Source organism: Tripterygium wilfordii, chromosome 15 (genome assembly GCF_013401445.1).
Source record: "Tripterygium wilfordii isolate XIE 37 chromosome 15, ASM1340144v1, whole genome shotgun sequence".
Taxonomy (NCBI): Eukaryota; Viridiplantae; Streptophyta; class Magnoliopsida; order Celastrales; family Celastraceae; genus Tripterygium; species Tripterygium wilfordii.
Window position 1 is genome coordinate 7,091,345 of NC_052246.1, and position 16,622 is coordinate 7,107,966.

Sequence of the window (16,622 nt, forward strand, 5' to 3'; positions counted from 1 at the left end):
AAACATAGTTATCCATACACACTTTTCTATAATTCACTTTGTGTTGGTTCTTCTATAATCAATTATTTTAGTGAAACTATAAATATTTTTTAAAAAAATTTTATTTGCACACTATCAAACTACTAATTTTACACCACTTACTCCAACCTTATAAGTTTATATTAAAATTTTATAAGTTTACACTCAAAATTTAATGAATAGGCCAAAACGCACTTGACTTGTAAAATACTAGATGGTGAGTTGGTAAGTTTACACACATGAAAACCAAAACCCACAATTATCCCCTCTCCTACTGATTTTTTCAAGATAGGCAACATCACCAAAGAAAATCTTTGTAAAGGGTTTATATGTCATTCTAAACACATTAATTTTTATTAACAAAAAAGGGTTTATATGTCATTCCAAATAGGAATATATATGTAAAAGAAAAAAATAAAAATAATGTAAACTTAATAATTTTATGGTGTGCAAAATACAATTTTTGTATCATTTATCATTAATACATAGCGCGAGTCCAAATACTAGTCACTACCGATATTACATTGATATGGTTTCCTTTGGCACATATATAGATTAGGAAATAGACACTCGTTAGCGCTAATACTCAGGCATGCATTAGTGCTAATCACTACAATTGAGTTTTTCACGACGCTTTTTATCGACGCTTCTTAGGAAGCGCCGACGCTTGTTTCATTTTACGACGCTTATTTAATAAAGCGCTGTAATGCGAAAACTCAATTGCGACATTCAAAATAAGTGTCGTTATAAGTTGTCAATAGCGGCGCTAAAGTAAAATGTGTCGTTTTGCTAAAAAAAATTCACGCTAATTAGTTGGTGCAAAAGATGTGGCGACGCTTACCAAGTACTGTCGTCAAATTTCAGCGTTTTAAAGAAGAAACGCCATCATATATATTCTATTTAGCGACATTATAATAAACGTCGTAAATAATAAAATAGGACGACGCTTATAAAAGAAGCGCCGTCAATTAAAGATATTTTACGGCGCTTTTGATACAAGCACCGTCCAATAATATGAAAGCATTATTTTATATAGTATACATTATATAATATTTTCTGATAATATATATAGGTATATATATGTATATGTACAGCTAGCTAGTGTATATACGTACGTACACGTATTAGATGTACATGCATATGATTAGATAAATATTAATTGCTAGCTAGCTATAATATATATAACTTGTTTATTTAGGTACAAGTTTATATATGCAAGGGTTATCAATTGCGGTTTAATTAAGAGTAAGACCGTCATTTAGAGTTTAGGATTTACCATTAATATTATATATTAATATTATATAAGTTTAGGGTTTAGAGTACGTATATTGTGTTTAGAGTTTAGGCCAATTTAAGGTTTAGGGTTTGGGATTCCAATTTAAGGTTTAGCATTTAGAGTATTTTTTTTAGGGTTTAGGGTATAGATTTAGGGTTTATGGTTTAGCGTTTAGAATATATTGTGTTTAGGGTTTAGGTCAATTTAGAGTATATAAACTTGAGGTTGATGTGCTTTATAGTCATAGGCGACGCTAAGATGGAGCGTTGTAATATCATATAATTGAAATGACACCGGTTTGGTTTTATATAACGACACTTATTTAAGAAGCGTCTTAAATAATGATATGTTACGGGGTTGGTAAAACGCTGTAATATCTTGGAGACAAATACGACATAGTTTTATGTTCAGATACAAGCTAAGTTTCTAATTCTGTTCATTTGCACACTACGACACCCCTCTTCGACGCCGCTACTACGGGCTCCTTCACACCGTACAACCGCGCTCCGTGGCCACTGCACACAGTGCACTTATTCGACTACCAGTATTGCTCTACGCGGGATTCTTGTTTGACGAATTGGTTCTTGGTAATTATTGTTTCGTACTTTCTAAGTTTGTAGACGATTGTTTGGATTGTCTATTGTAGCAGAATGCTTCGTGCATATTGTTCCCCCATTGTTTGTGGTTCCTTTTCAGCTATTGCAAAAGCGATAGGGTTTTTAGTTTAACTTGGGTTTTATGTTGTTGTTGGGCTATTGAATTTTTCTTAGAGGTTTTTTTCCTGGTTGAAAATTTTTATGGGGAATTCTTACCAATGTGTAGGCTTCCAGTTTGTTGAGCTCTAGCGAAGCCATATTCTTTGTTCTCTCTGTGAATCCAATGTCATTTTTTCTGTATTCTTTTCCTGTTTTTTGCTTTGATTTGATTTCACAGCAAGAGAGGATTGGTAGTTCATATAATGTTATTTTTGAAACCTTGTTCCCTTGGAGTGGTTCATCTCTTTAGGGTAATGGTTTTGTTGTGTTCTTTTGTGTTCAGTCCTTTCAATTTCTTCTCAAGCATCTTTTATGTATTTCAAATGTTTTACTAAGAAAGTGATTGTAGTTTTAGCTTGCTTGCTGGCTGGTAGTATTTTATATGAAAAATAAGTTATTTTTCTTAATAATTTATATGAAATATGGCTTGCAGTTGTAGCTTACCTGGTGGCTGGTGGAAAGGGATTGTAGGTTGGAGTTCTTAATCTAAAGGTAAGAAACCTACAACATTTCATGGAATTTCGTATTTGAAGTTTTTTTTTTCTTTATTTTTCTGCAAGTTTGCAACTATCGGAAGAAATTGCATTTTTTGTTTATCTAAATATTTGAAAATGGGGTAGTAGCAATCTTTGTTCATTAATGGCATTCTTGGGGGAAGACTATACGAAGTTGAGCAGGGGATTGTAGTTGTAGCTATACATAATTCATGTTGGTTTCTTTGAGGGATCTTCCAATGTTTTTCTTGTTACTGTGTTGTTTCCGGTCATTACATTAGGCTAAAAGGACGTGCATGCATGGTTAGTAGGTAATTATGTGTGTCAAATTTAAATATATCTAAGGTGTGGGTATTAACTTCTCCAGAGAAAAAGTTTACTTGCTATAAGTCTAGTCTATATGTAAGCTTGCACCCAATGCCATTTGGTTTTTGTTTTTTAAGGATTTTGTAGATGGGTATAATGTTTAGAAATCATGGTTACTTAAGTTAACTTGTTCACTTTTATTTACTAGATGGCCACATTGGACAAAGGTTGGATGAATATTGACAACTGTTTGGACCCTGATTATATTAGGGGAGTCGATGAATTTCTTGATTTTTCTTTTCAACACCCAAGTGTAGGAAATCTCATATATTATCCGTGTAAAAGTGCTTCAATGGCCATATCAAGAGTAGAGAGAATGTTAAGGAAGATTTGATTATAAGGGGCATAGTTCATACTTACAACTTTTGGAACTTCCATGGGGAACCACGTCCTGCTATTGTGGAAGTTGAGGATGATGAGCTTGGGCTTGAGGTGGAATGTGATGAAATTGATGAGTTGATAGCGGATACCTTATCAAGTCTTAATCCAGAGGTTTTTGTAGACGATGTATATGATGCGGACAATGCTAGCGGTAATGTGTCGCAAAAAGAGGTTGAACGAATTTACAGGGTTCTTGAAAATGTCAAAACTAGCCTATATCCTCGTTCATCTTAAAACTCTTGCATATTAAATGTGCTGGGGGATGAATAATAATGTCTTCACCATGTCGCTTAAGGAATTGAAGAAGGCTTTTCCTAGAGGTGAAACACTCATATAATAAGATAGATGTTGTGTTAATGATTGTGTTATATTTCGCAAAGAACTCACAGAAGCAGATAATTGCCCCACTTGTGGAGAGTTAAGGTGGAAAATAAATAGTGGTAGAGATTGCGATGATGATGATGAAGATAGGTATTCTAATTCTACTAAAAGAAAACGAGTCCCAAGAAAGATATTACAACACTTTCCTCTAAAACCAAGGCTTCAGAAAATGTTCATGTCTTCTAAAATTACATCTGATATGCGATGGCACAATGACAATCGCATTAGAGATGACAATCTAACACATCCGGTAGATTCAGAGGCTTGGAAACATTTTGATCGATTGTATCCTGACTTTAGTATTGAACCACGAAATGTGAAACTTGGATTGGCAAGTAATGGATTCAATCCCTTCGGCAACATGAGTCTATCATATAGTATGTGGCCTGTTATTCTTATACCATATAATTTGCCTCCATGGATTTGTATTAAACAAACAAATATGATTTTGTCTTTGCTTATTCCGGGAAAGAGAGCTCTCGGGAACGATATTGATGTTTATCTACAACCATTGATTGAAGAGTTGAAGGAATTATGGGAAGAAGGTGTCGATACGTTTGACGCATCCAATAAGACAAGCTTTCGGATGAGGGCAACTTTGTTATAGACTATAAGTGACTTTCCAGGCTATGCAGTTCTCACATGATGGAGCACCAAAGGACAGTTAGCTTGCCCAGTTTGTAATGTGCAAACATATTCAAAAAGATTAGTGCATGGAAAGAAACAATGCTATATGTGTCATCGTAGATTCTTGTCAATGGATCATAAATGACGTGATAACAAGTGCAACTTTGATGGCGAGAAAGAACAAAGACCTCCACCGATGATGTTGTCCAGTGATAGTATGCTCGAACAAATGGAAGACATGGGACAAATAGTATTTGGTAAGGGGAAAAACAATTTGAGGGAAGTCGACATCACAATTGGAAGAAAAAAGTATATTCTTTGATCTTCCATATTGCAAAGATTTGCTCATTTGTCACAATTTAGATGTTATGCACATTGAGAAAAATGTGTGTGACAATGTGATTGCAACATTGCTCGGGATTTCATGAAAGACAAAAGACAATCTCAATTCTCATCTTGATTTACAAGAAATGAATCTCAGAGAAGATTTGCATCCAATTGAGAGAGACGAGCACACTTATTTACTACCTCCTGCTCGTTATACTTTATCATCTGTTGAGAAGCTTCGTGTACTAGAATTATTGAAAGGTGTCAAGGTTCCAAATGGTTTTTCTTCAAACATCTCTAAGTGTGTTAACTTGAAAGACAAGAAGTTGATTGGCTTGAAAAGTCACGATTGTCATATTCTTCTCCAACAACTACTTCCACTTGCTATTCAAGATATATTGCCAGATGATGTGTGTGATGCCTTGATCGGTTTGAACAATTTCTTTGTCGATTTATGCTCAAAAACACTTCGTCCGGAGCAACTCGAAAGAATAGAAAGAAACATTGCATTAACATTGTGCGCTTAGAGATGATATTTCCACCATCTTTCTTTGATGTGATGGTGCATTTATTAACTTATAAGTTAAAACGCAGGTACTTGCACACATTGAAGTCTTATGTTCGGAACAAAAGTCGACCTAAGGGATCCATTGTTGAAGGTTACATACTAGAAGAGTGTATGAATTTCTATTTGAGATAATTACATGACATTGAAACAAAGTTTAAGAAAGTTCCTAGAAACTTTGAAGGTCCTGATACACGGCAGCGGGGTGGTCTGCCTATATTCTCAAGGAAGGGGCGTGCTCTAGGAAGGTCAATTATGAAAGAGATAACTAATCCAGACTGGACTCAAGCACACTGGTACATCTTACAAAATTGTGAAAATGTGATACCTTTTATGGAGTAAGTAAGAAGAATTGTTGATAAAAGTGTTTGTAATTGTCTCACATGTTAGAAATTACCTTACATGTTCACTTATTGGCAGGGAACATAAAGAATTTTTGAAAAAGTCACATTCACATTCGAGGAACGTAGATCTTTTTCATTGTCGACAGTTCTCAAAGTGGTTTGAAGATCGCGTAATCTCAAAGTAGTTTATATTCTTCTAAATTTTACTCGGATTCATAATGTGAAATTTTTAAAAATGATTGCAACTTTTAATTGTATAGATGACTACATTATGTAGAAGCACAAGGGATGAAACACTTGAAGAGCTTGAGGAGTATAAGAGAACGTCTGATGAGAGAGCAAGGAAAATGGAAGAAGATTTGACTAAGCTTACGCAGGCTTTGATGAGATTTACTAAAAGGGGCAATGGCGATAACATTTGACATGGTAAGTTTTGCTTTATTCCTTGGTAATTGTGAATTTATGATGAACTGGCTTGCCTTGTGAACCTTTTCCTATAGTATAGTGATAATGTCCTTGTATTTTGTTGATAATGAGTGTACGTTAAGGTCTGTTAATGTTTCTTCCCTTGTCGATTGGAACAGTAAGATATTGATGGTGGCTTTTGGGTATAAATCTTATCAGTAGAACCATTGCACACCTCCGTCTGCAAGTGTATCGGCAAAATTTTCCCATATATAAACATTGTCCCTTTCATTGTAATGGCAGTGAGATTCATAGCGTTAAACTTTTTTGTTTATACTTCGAAGCATTTACTCATGTTGTTGGAATTAATTTACGGGCTATCAATATCTTTAATTTTCTTGTATCTGCAGGAGCAAAGGAACAGCTACTACACAAGCTTTGGAGGATTGAGAATCTGGCAGAATTGGATCCAGTAGAACTAGTAGTATTATGTATGTTTTTGGGAACAAGCTAACTAGTTTAGTTTTCTTTATATATGTATGTTTTTGGGATATTATCAGTACTTCTTGAGAAGAGAATTGAACAATGAATATTGTTTTTCTATTATGAAGTGGAGAATGGTTTTAACTGTAATATTGTCCAGTATATTTTGATTTCAGCTGCAATTGGATTTCCATTAAATCTGCTATTTTTGGTTACATGTTTAGCTATTTACGACGCTTTTAAAGTGTCGGCAAATTTAATTTAAAATTTATTTTATTTATTATGACGCTTATACACCGTCACTAAATTTTAAATTAACAAATAAAAAAACTTTCGCGACGCATGAAAAGCATCGTCACTGATATTCCCAAAATACCCCCACTAATGGGAGAAGGCCACGTAGCAGAATAAGTTCCGGTGAGGACAATACGGGTGACGTACCGAAGGGTACACTTCGGTACTCGACCGAAGTGTATACTTCTGCACTATCAGACCGAAGACCACACTTCGATAACCGTACTACAGAAGCATGTACGCACGAAGTCCAACTGATGGAGAGTCCTCATAGGACGCCAATTCTAGACAGAGTCTTACTCCCCTTTGGAAAGGTATACGGATGGAATTTACCATCCGAGAAACCCTCTGGAAAACCAATGAGAGAGAGTCTGACTCCTACTACAACTCAAACACTTCAAACTCATATAAAAGGGGAACCTCTGCCCTCAGGTAAGCTATCTAACTCCTGCACTCTAAAATACTTACTGAGCAAGAGGCAACGCTCGAAGCAACGAGCCATCCTCCCAAGTTTAGTACCGTACTGACTTGAGCGTCGGAGAGGTCCCCCCGAGTACACCCTCGGGGCCCTACCGAAGCTTACGTTCGCTCCTTGTGTAGGAAGGAAGGAAGAGATCACGTACCAGCAAAGGAGAAATTAGTTATTTCAGCTCAGTCTGACTTGGCTGATTTATCTGATAGGGTAGACCTGTTTTAGACTTCATCAGTTTGGCGCCGTCTGTGGGAAGGAAGTACACTTCCCTAAAGAAACTCACAATGGTCAGATTGAGAAAGAATGTCGCTTCTACTTCAGAAACAAGCCGTCGAGTTAATGACCCTAATGCTCCCGACCGGGGGCAGGGTGAACACCCCCATCATGAGGAGGTAGAACACCAGGGGGATGTTGCTGACCGAACCAACCAGCATAACCAGGACGCTGGACCGTCCCAAGTACCTTGCACTCAGGAACAATTCCAACAACTTTCCCAGCAGGTGCAAATGTTGACTGAACTAATCATGAACCAACAGACACAAGTGAACCAAGAAATCCCGCACAATGAGGAGGTGCGAAGTTCACACTCAGGTAGGTCTAGAGAACCAAGCCGAAGGGTGAATCCCGATGGTACCATTGGAGAAAGTACTAAAAGGGGAACTACCTACAATGAAGATGTCGGTCGACACCTAGATGAGATGAACAAGAAGATTGCAGCACTACAAGGAGTGTCCCCAATGGAGGGAGTGTGGGACAGTACGTTGACCCCTTTAGCTCCTGAAATACTTGAAGCTGAAATGCCGCGTCACCTTATTGTTCCAAAGCTGGAGAAGTATGAAGGGTTAACTGACCCCTGTGATCATATCCAGGGTTTCAAATCAATGATGGAGTGTCGGGGGGCAAATGCCCTGATAATGTGTAAGATATTCCCATCAACCCTTTTTGGACCAGCAAGAACTTGGTTCAATCGATTACCGAGACACAGTGTGACTAGTTTTGGAGACTTGTCCGAGAAACTTGCGCTTCACTTCTCCGCCGCACGAAGGACGGCAAAGACTAGTTTGGATTTGATGAATCTTGACCATGAGCATGGAGAATCACTTCGATCATTTCTTGCAAGGTTCAATAGAGCATGCTTGGAAATCCCACATGTCCAGGTAGAAGTAGCTATTTCGGCCCTGGTAAGGACAGTAAGGGATGAAGCGTATGTACGCTCATTAACGAAAAAACGCCCGAAGACTATGGGAGAACTCTACGCTAGAGGAGATAAGTTCATGCAGTCAGAGGACATGATGAAAGTTTCTCAGTTCTCTTCTTCCTCGGCCCCTGCCAAAAAAGGCTCGAGCGCCCTGGGAAAGACGGAGAAAGACTTACCCCCTCCAAGCAAGAAGCAAGGAAGAGTAGAAGGAAAGAATGACAAAAAGAAGGATGATCAATCTAGTAGGAAGACTGACCAGGGTCCAGTCCCTCGGTATAGTTCCTATACTCCTCTTAATAATTCATTGCATAATATCCTTCTTGAAATAAGTAACAGGGATATACTGAAGTGGCCTAAGAAAATGAGGGCCCCGGCAGAAAAGCGTACTTCAGATAAGTATTGCCTGTTCCATAGGGATCATGGTCATGACACTGAAGAATGTAGGCATCTCAAGGATGAGATTGAAGGCCTCATAAGGCGAGGCTACCTGAAGCAGTTCACTTCAGATAGAGAAGAAAAGAGAAGAAGAACCGATGGTGATGATAGGGATAACGACCGAAGGAGACAAAGAAGAAGGGATAGGTCTCCTCGTCACCAAAGGGGGACTGCTGGGACAATCGGAGTTATTGTAGGAGGTCTGGCCGCAGGAGGAGAAAGCTCCTCCGCTAGAAGGGCTTATGCTCGAATAAATGCAGTAAGTAAGGAAAGAAAGAAGCTGAGAAGGGATGAAGAAAAAATTATTTTCTCAGAAAAAGATGCTGAAGGTATCCAGGATCCACATGATGATGCCCTAGTGATAGAAGCAGTCATCGCAAATTTCACAGTGAAAAAGGTTCTGGTGGATAATGGAAGTGCAGCAGATATCTTGTTCTATCACGCCTTCAAAGAGATGAAGATCTCAGAAGAAAAATTGAAGAACTTTTCGGTTCCTTTATATGGGTTCGCAGGGGAATCCATAGTTCCCAAGGGAGTCATATCCCTACCTGTTACTCTGGGAACCTATCCAATGACGGTTATGCATATGATCGATCTTCTTGTAGTAGATGTTCAATCCCCCTACAATGCCATCATTGGCAGACCATTGCTGCACAAGGTTCGGGCGGTGGTCTCTACTTACCACCTCAAAATGAAGTTTCCAACTTCTAATGGGGTAGGAGAAGTGAGTGGGGATCAGAAGTTAGCTCGAATGATGTACTATACGGACTTGAAGGACAAGAAGAAGACCTCCATATCAGTTGGAAGCTTAGATGTTCGGGAAGAAGAGAAGATACTGAAGCCAACACCGGTTGAAGCACTTCTTCCAATAATTGTGGAGAAAGGAACTGAAAAGAAGTTATTTCTAGGGTCTCTGTTAAATAATAAGTTAGCTAAGGAGGTAACCAAGCTCCTCCTCTCTAACATAAAGAACTTCGCATGGAGTGCGCATGAGATGCCAGGAATTAGTAGGGAAGTCATCTCCCACAGTTTGAGCATCATACCGGGGACTAAACCGGTCAAACAGAAAAAGCGTAACTTCGCCCTAGAGAGACAAGCTGCTATCAAAGAAGAAGTGGGGAAGTTACTTGAAGCCGGTTTCATCCGAGAGGTGCGGTATCCAGATTGGTTGGCCAATGTGGTCATGGTAAAGAAGGCAAATGGAAAGTGGCGTATGTGCGTTGACTTCACGGATCTAAACAAAGCTTGTCCTAAGGACTGCTATCCTCTTCCTAAGATTGATCAATTAGTGGATGCAACTTCAGGCCACGAACTCCTTAGCTTCTTGGATGCTTATTCGGGGTACCACCAGATCAAGATGAACCCAAGAGATGAGGAGAGCACCTCATTCATAACTCCAGAAGGGACATATTGCTATAAGGTTATGCCCTTCGGACTTAAGAATGCTGGTGCCACTTATCAAAGGTTGATAAACCATGTCTTTGCTGATCAGATAGGAAAATCAGTAGAAGCATATGTAGATGATATGGTCGTGAAGAGTAGAAGGGCGGAAGATCATCCTTCAGATCTTCAAAAAGTGTTTAACACTTTAGATAAGTTTCAAATGAAGTTGAACCCAGACAAATGCGCTTTTGGAGTAAGCTCAGGAAAATTCCTGGGCTTCCTTGTCACTAGTAGAGGAATCGAAGCAAACCCAGAGAAGGTTGAAGCCATTCTTCAGATGGAACCTCCGAAGTCTCCGAAAGAGGTTCAGAGATTAACGGGAAGAGCAGCGGCACTTGGGAGATTCCTTGCTAGGTCGGGTGATAAGTGTAGACCCTTCTTCCAGGCCTTAAAAAAGGCCAAGGAATTTCAATGGACTGAAGAGTGTCAGAAGGCATTTGAGGGTTTAAAGGAATACCTCGGACATCCTCCTCTACTAACATGTCCAAAAGATGGAGAGGTATTGTACTTGTACCTTGCTACGACAGATCAAGCAGTAAGTGCAGTCCTTATCCGGGAAGAAGATAAAATTCAGAAGCCAGTGTATTATGTCAGTAAGGTCATGATAGATGCTGAGACTCGTTATACCGAGGCAGAGAAATTTGCTTTAGCATTGGTTACTGCGGCTCGAAAATTAAGACCCTACTTCCAAGCCCATACTGTAGTAGTTCTTACTGACCAACCATTGAAGAACATACTTCAGAAGCCGGACACATCAGGAAGATTGATAAAGTGGTCCATTGAGTTGAGTGAGTTCGACATTCAATATAAACCAAGACATGCGATTAAGGCTCAAGCCTTAGCAGATTTTGTTGCTGAATGTCGTCGCCCAACCTTAGTGACACTAACCGAAGAGGACTACCCAAAATGGAACCTTTACGTTGATGGTTCTTCTAACCAAGAGGGTAGCGGAGCCGGAGTACTCCTCTTTGGTCCGGGGGGCATATGTATTGAACATGCACTTCATTTTCACTTCAAAGCGTCAAACAATGAAGCAGAATACGAAGCGGTACTAGCTGGATTGAGACTTGCTGTCGAACTTGAAGTTAAGTATTTGTTGATCAACAGTGACTCTCAGCTAGTAACTGAACAAATGAAGGGAGACTATGAGGCGAGAGGCTCAAATATGGTCAAGTACTTAGCTGCGGTTAAGAAATTACTGGCCAAGATTCCCAAGGTAGAGATCAATCGAATACCTAGGGAGGAAAATGCAAAAGCAGATGTCCTTGCTCGATTAGCTTCAGCCTGTTCAGCCAAAGGACCTACTTCGGTCAGAATTGAAGTACTTCCTCAACCAAGTATTTCGGCTGAACTAGAAGTTGCTCCGGTTGAAGCTGAACCAAGTTGGAAGGACCCAATCAGAGAATTCCTGCTTGAAGGGAAACTTCCTGAAGACAAGAATGAAGCAAGGAGTCTCCGGAAAAGGGCAGCAAGATATACTCTGATTGATGGAGAATTATACAGAAGATCCTTCACACTTCCATACCTGCGATGTTTGGCGCCCAGAGAGGCCGATTATGCCCTAAGGGAAGTGCATGAAGGAATTTGTGGAAGTCACATAGGGGGAAGAACATTAAGTTATCAGGTGCTACGTTGTGGATACTACTGGCCTACAATGGTGTCGGACGCCAAAAAGCTTGTTCAAAAGTGTGATAAATGTCAAAGGCATTCTCACGTACCCCACCTTCCTCCTAGTCAGATGGTGCCCATTCAGAGTCCCTGTCCATTTGCTCAGTGGGGTATGGACCTTCTAAGACCATTCCCACCAGCATCGGGTCAAAGGACATATCTTATAGTAGCCGTGGACTACTTCACTAAGTGGGTAGAAGTGGAGCCACTTGCCACTATTTCTGAGAATAAGGTAATAGACTTCATCTGGAGAACCATTGTCTGTAGATATGGGATACCAAGAGCCCTTATTGTTGATAACGGTAGACAATTTGTTGGAGGAAAGATGAAGAAGTTATGTGAAGAATTGGGGGTTGATCTCAGAGTCACTTCGGTCAGTCACCCACAAGCTAATGGGCAAGCCGAAGTGACAAACCGAGTGATCCTCCAAGGTTTGAAAACCAGACTGGATAGTGCCAAAGGAAGATGGGTGGAAGAACTACCGAGTGTGCTATGGTCCTATCGAACAACAGCACGGACTTCTACTGGAGAAACACCCTTCTCCCTGGCATTTGGCTCCGAAGCCGTGATACCTGTAGAAATTGGAATCCCATCTACAAGGATCATTAACTTCAATATCCAAGAGAATAATGAAGCACTTCTGAATAATTTAGACTTGGTGGAGGAAGTTAGAGAAGAGGCTCGAATCAGAACTGCTGCGTACAAGCAGAGGACGGCCCGGTATTACAACCGAAGGGTCAAAGAAAGAAAATTCAACCCAGGGGACCTTGTCTTAAGAAAGAAGGAGGCCGCAGGACAACACCCCGGAAAGTTAGGGGAGACGTGGGATGGACCTTTCAAAGTAATTGAAGCATTCAAGGAAGGAACCTACAGGATTGAAGACCCAGAAAACCCTGGGAAGAAGATGCGTCCTTGGAATGCTGATAATTTACGCAGATATTTTGTTTAGTTGAACAAAAATTTTTCAATAAGTTGTTACTTGTTAATCAGCTTAATAAAACAACAGTTCAGAAGTTGTTGCATAATCTCTTCATCCCAAAATAAGACCCTTCGGTCCAAACAGACCTTCGGTCCAAACAGGCCCTTCGGCCCAAAACTTAGAAAAATTTTCTAAGTCTCAAAATTAGGCCATTTCGGCCCTTAGACCCTTCGGTCCAAACAAGACCTTCGGTCCAAACAGGCCCTTCGGCCCAAAACTTAGAAAAATTTTCTAAGTCTCAAAATTAGGCCACTTCGGCCCTTAGACCCTTCGGTCCAAATAAGACCCTTCGGTCCAAACAGGCCCTTCGGCCCAAAACTTAGAAAAATTTTCTAAGTCTCAAAATTAGGCCACTTCGGCCCTTAGACCCTTCGGTCCAAACAAGACCTTCGGTCCACATAAGGCCCTTCGGTCCAAGCAGGCCCTTCGGCCCAAAACTTAGAAAAATTTTCTAAGTCTCAAAATTAGGCCACTTCGGCCCTTAGACCCTTCGGTCCAAACAAGACCTTCGGTCCACATAAGACCCTTCGGTCCAAACAGGCCCTTCGGCCCAAAACTTAGAAAAATTTTCTAAGTCTCAAAATTAGGCCACTTCGGCCCTTAGACCCTTCGGTCCAAACAAGACCTTCGGTCCACATAAGGCCCTTCGGTCCAAGCAGGCCCTTCGGCCCAAAACTTAGAAAAATTTTCTAAGTCTCAAAATTAGGCCACTTCGGCCCTTAGACCCTTCGGTCCAAACAAGACCTTCGGTCCACATAAGACCCTTCGGTCCAAACAGGCCCTTCGGCCCAAAACTTAGAAAAATTTTCTAAGTCTCAAAATTAGGCCACTTCGGCCCTTAGACCCTTCGGTCCAAACAAGACCTTCGGTCCACATAAGACCCTTCGGTCCAAACAGGCCCTTCGGCCCAAAACTTAGAAAAATTTTCTAAGTCTCAAAATTATGCCACTTCGGCCCTTAGACCCTTCGATCTTGAAGTGTATACTTCATCCGAAGCCAACCCTTCGGCCACGACAAGTACTTCACGCACGAAGTACACTTCAAGCATTCACAACAAAGTAGAGCGAACTGAATATGAAAAGAGAAAGATATCATTACCAAAAGATACTTAATCGTTTACACAAAAAAAAAAAAAAAAAAAAAAGGAGCTAAATATCTTCAACTGAAGGAGGCAGTTCAGTCTCTGAAGGTTCATGCAGGCTAGCTTCAGGCTGGATAAGATCAGGAGGATTTGAAGGAGGAACATCCTCAGGAGTAAAGGCACGAACTTCACCTGGCTCAGTTGCTTGAATAGGAGAATCACCTTCAGCAGGGATGACACGAGGAGGATCTTCATCGGATGTGATTGCGGTAAGGTCAACAGTTGAAGGGAGTTCATCCCCCTCCTCGAAATCTTCTTCAGAGTCCTCCTCATCTTCAGCCTGGCCACGTACTTCATCCTCAGCCCTAGCAAGTTCAGCATATATGTCTTCCTTTGATTCCTCCAGTCCATCCTTCCCAACAAGAACGGGGCAAAGCTTGTCAAGAATACTTGGATCCTGCCCAGCATCAATCAAAGCCTTTCTAGCCATCTTGAAGGCACCACGACCACCAAAGTAGCCTTCTTGACGAAGAGTCAATTTGAACTCCTCTGAAGCTTTGAACTCCCGGACCCCCAGGGCCTTGCCTTCAGCAATCGCCTTCACTCGGTCAACTTCAGCAGCTTTTGAAAGCCTAGTAACCTCAGCCTCCAGCCTGGATTTTTCCTTACGGTATTTGAGCTCCTTGGCGTTAGCAGCATTTAGAGCTTCGGTCCTCTCAGTCAGTTCGGCCCGAAATGTCTCTAGCTCAGCTTCAGCTTTCGCCTTCGCCATGGCAGCTGCTTCGGCCCTTTCAATTGCTGCCGTTTCATTGTGAGCCATGTTCGCTATGCCTCCAGGAAGTGTAGCAAGAACAGAGACAACCTTCATAGGCATAATAAACTTCAGTACTTCGGGACCAATTTCATCTGTAAAAATACCAAGTCAAAAAAGGAGAACCGAAGTTAAATAAAATTATTATACCTTCATAGCTGCAACGTTCAGCTCTGACACCTTGTCTGACAAAGCAAGCGCTTCGTATCGACTGAAGTCAGCCGGAGTTGGAGCCTTCGCAACCATCCTACCCGCAATGGTTGGGTTATTGGCAGAATCACTCACCAGAACATCCCAGTTCGGGGTATGAACAGTGAGATCTTCAATATCCATCCTTCGTGGAGGTTGGGTCACTGGAAGAGGGATGTTGACATAATCTGAAGTCCGAGAGGGGTTCGAGCTCAGTTGAGTCACCCTGATCGAACTGTGAACAGTTGTGGGAGCGTTGAGCACGTTGGCTGCAGCAGAAGTCTCTCCCGTTGTATTCTTCCTCGAACGCTTCGGGTTCGGCTTCCTCCTGTTTCCCTTACCAATGCCGTGCTTCTTGCCCTTCGAAGCCCCAGCGCTGAACATGTTGACGTAGTCCTCCATGCTCGCCATATCTGCACAAGGGATGACCGAACATGTTAATAAAGAAGTAATATAGACAAGTGAATTTCTCTAAGTCTAAAAAGACCAACCGAAGCACACCTCTCTGAAGAATGACCGAAGAGTAGGTATACGTAGAGTCAATCTTACTAAAAGATAGGTTGACCGAAGGGTTGGGAGGAAGGTAGGATTTTAGTCGGTCCAGTAAATCCCTATCTGTCTCATGCCTTAGCTCGCGAGGGTTATTGAAATGAAAGATGTGTGGAATGCCGAACTCAGTTCGAAAAGGGAGTTGTTCTCCAGGTTGAAGAGGCGCCTTCACAAAGAAGTAACCCTTCTTCCAATCCCTGATTGAAGCCTGATAACGAGGAGACTCAATGGGTGGCCGAAACTGGAAGTAGTATAGACCGACCTCCCTACCATGGCGACTTAATCTGAGAACGTGTTGGATGATAAAAGAATTGAAGGGTATAGTATATTTGACACAAAGGTTAAGAACGGTATTAAGGAAGAGCCAGGAGTTCGGGGCTAGAAGTGCGGGACAAATATTGAAGATACGGAAAAAACTTGTCAATGCAGGAGGATATGGAATCCTTGCACCGTATTTTATGGAATGGAGCGAGACGGCGAATTCCCCTTCCTTTGGATGAAGGGGGTGTTCGTCTGAAGGTATACGACGGCATGCCCAGGGGATACCGAAGTCCCTCTTGATATTTGACACCCCATGATCATCCAATCCTGAACCGGATAAACATGTCGGTTCGGAATCAACCTCGTCTCCCCCCGCTTGTTGATTTGGGGGAAGCTCACTTCGATCAGCAACTTCGGGATAAGAGAACTGAAGGACTGAAGCCTCGTTAAGGCCGGGGGTAGGAGAATCGATGATATTCACTTCAGAGTCAGACGCAGTCCGTTCACTCGAAGTAGAGGAAGAGGACGCGTTCCCCGAAGAGGAAGATGAAGTGGAGGAACTTAGAGACATAATAAAAACAAAAACAATAGAAGGAAGTAAAGACTGACCTTATGGTATGGAAACTGAGAGAACTAGAGATTGAAGTATGTTCGGTTTTGCAAAGGAAGGCTTCGGTCGGTCAGTCAGATTAAACGCTCTAAATAGTAAAAATGAGGCGAGTAAAAATCGAAGAGAACTGCAGGCCACCTATTTATATAGGAGGAAGATCTGATCTAACGGTGCGTAGGTTGAGACGCTCTGCATCCTTCGATCTTGTCC

At 41.2% G+C, this 16,622-nt stretch overlaps 1 long non-coding RNA gene across 1 annotated transcript; it reads left to right on the forward strand.

The window, feature by feature from the left end:
* The first annotated feature begins 1,763 nt into the window (after positions 1–1,763).
* On the forward strand, positions 1,764–6,549 carry LOC120016807. The gene is made up of 4 exons (XR_005472054.1): positions 1,764–1,881; positions 2,483–2,541; positions 5,795–5,960; positions 6,350–6,549. It is a non-coding gene; the product is annotated as an uncharacterized LOC120016807 (long non-coding RNA).
* Positions 6,550–16,622: the final 10,073 nt, after the last annotated feature.